The sequence below is a fragment of the Condylura cristata genome, unplaced genomic scaffold, assembly GCF_000260355.1.
Source record: "Condylura cristata isolate star-nosed mole 26May11 unplaced genomic scaffold, ConCri1.0 scaffold00015, whole genome shotgun sequence".
Classification (NCBI taxonomy): Eukaryota; Metazoa; Chordata; class Mammalia; order Eulipotyphla; family Talpidae; genus Condylura; species Condylura cristata.
This window is the reverse complement of record NW_004567116.1, coordinates 3,716,499-3,719,101: the sequence shown is the minus strand read 5'-3', so window position 1 is coordinate 3,719,101 and position 2,603 is coordinate 3,716,499.

Here is a 2,603-nt window from a genome sequence, read left to right as displayed (position 1 = left end):
TACGTCAATTATGTCTCCATAAAACTGGGCTGGAGGGGGATTTTGAGTAAGGAGAGAGGAAAGGAAGAAAGGAGAGGAAGGAGAGTGTGCTGAGATTCTCTTAATTCCTCATCACGTGGAACCGAATGCATGCACTCACTGTGAAACCTGGAAGAAAAAAAAAGCGCACGGAAAGCCACCCACCCTGGGAGAAACAGCAGGACAGACACGGCTGGCTTTGATGCTGGACAAGTGTTTATTGAGTAATGAAGTGAAGGACAATCACTGAGCCCCTCGTTGCCAAAGTCCCCTGCTTAAAACCAAGCCCCCAGAACTCCTAGTTGCTAAAGTCCCCTGCTTAAAACCAAGCCCCCAACGCCCCCTAGACCAAGAAAAGCAGCCGGTTTCCCACCAGCTGCTCCAGGCAGCCACCTCGAGGCAGGTGTTCCTGTCCCTGGAGGTGTTTGCTTCCTGCGGCAGCAACCTGTCATTTCCCATTCTGAGAACAATGCTCCAAAGAACAGCCACGAAAACAGTCTTCAGGGGGGCGGCTTTCTTCCTGGCCTCAGGGACAGCCCTGTAGAATGACAATAACAACGGGTTTTTATTCAAGACAGTTTGGGCTCTCGGTAAAATCAACACAGGCTGAAGAGGGCCCTCCCCACCCTTAGGTAGAACATCTAAGCCATCTCCTGCCTGAAGGGGGGTCAGCCTGGAATTACTCGGCTGCCCATCTGTGTGGGCCTCCCTCTGTGGTCTCCTCTGCCACCAGGGCGGACAGGAAGCTCATGGAGAGTCCAGGGCTGTCCTGTGGGTGCCCTGGGCCTGAGTCCAGCAAGGACTGTGCTGGAGAACATCTGAGGAGCGAGGAGCGCAGAGGCTGAGGTCCTCCCCTCTGGCCTTCGGCATCCAGACACCCCTGTCATTACCATCTCCAAAATGGCTCTCTGCTCCTCTCTCTCTCTCTGTTTCCTGAAGTTGAGAACTCAGCTCCAAGACTTCCAGAGAGCCCCTCCCCATCTACCCACACCTTCCTTCCCACCCCTGCACTCACCCTGAGCCCCACCTGACTCATCCCCCCCTCACCTCCACATGTCTCTTCCTCACCACCCACCTCATCCCTTCCGTCTCCCACAGTGTCTGTGAGCCCCGCTTTATCTTACACCCCCTCTTCCCTGCCATGCCCAAGAAAGTTCAGGGACCCTCTACCTATAGGGAAGCCCACTGCATTCAGCCCACACCAGAGCCAGCTTCCTTCCCAGTTGAGCTTCCCCGGGGCCCACACAGCTCTCAGGCACCAACCAGAAGGGCCAGATCACCACCCCGTTGCCACGTTTCTCTCCAGAAGCCACTGCCTCCCCCCACCAAAAACAAAGTGACCGTGACCAGTCCAGCTGACAGCGGCCTCCCTCCCGCCACCACAGCACTGAGATTCTGCCCTTTGCTCAGTGTCTGCGGGGGAGAATTTATTAGCCTAAGTTTTCCGCCCATATATGTACCTGGTGGTTTAGAGAAGAAAGGTGCCGGGCCTCTCTCAGTGGCCTGAAAGGATTTGGGCGCCAATAAGGTGAAAACTGCGACACTCCTTCCCTGTGCTGCCCACCTTCCTTGGCCTGCTGTGGGGAGACCTCACCTCTGGGGATGGCCGGCCCGTACAGCCCCTTTGCGGGGCAGGAGCAAAGGCCTGCAGCAGTAACTCCCCAGAGCCTGCGGTTTGGCGGGGCTGAGATTCAACTGTCTGTCTCCTTTTCATTCCCAGAGAATTGACACCTCTGCAGGATGGGAGTGGGCAGACAGTGTGCGCAGGACACCATGGACTCAGCTCCCAGGGGAATAATCCATGGAAACAGTGAGTGAAGGGGAAAGGCGCCTGGCCCATGTTGCAGGTTTTCTTAAAGAAGGTTCCAGGATTTGAACTCCTCACACATTCCCAGCAGGGTGCAGCTAGCAGGACGCGTGATGAGGTTCTCTTTGGAAGCAGACACTAAGACTTCTGAGCTGGGGAGGAAGAGCAGGCACCCAGGGTTACCCTGAGGTCCTAAACCAAGCAGCCAGAGCACCCACCAGCTGTGAGGTTCAGACAAGCTGTTTAGCCTCTGCATCTGTTAAAGGAGACTGGTGTGGATGGACTAAGCGAAATAATCTCTTGGGTACTCAATAAATTATTGTCAATATAACTTAACGTGGGTGTAAGAATCTGTATGTTTTTTCATTTTTTTAAATCAAAGTATAACATACGTACATATAGCAAAGCACATAAAAGACACTTGTCTTAATGGACATCTTGATACGCATTTGCATCTGTCCATGCACCTGCACTTATATAACCCCACTCAGATATTTCCAGATAGAATATTTCTAGTCCTGGAGCCTCCCTGGTGGCACGAGGGGTTAAACCACAACACTGTGAATCCATCCTCAGCCACTGCAGCACAAGTTCAATCCCAGCCAGGGAGGTGAACCACATGCCATCGCCGGAAAGCCCTCTCCTGTCTCACGCTGCCCCCTCAGCAGTGTGTTTCAGAACATCTGCCTGTTCTGCTCCCCACTCTGTCTCTGGTGGATCCTCTCACTCCCACTACCACCTCTGGCCTATACCCCCATTCTTTATGCATGAATAAATA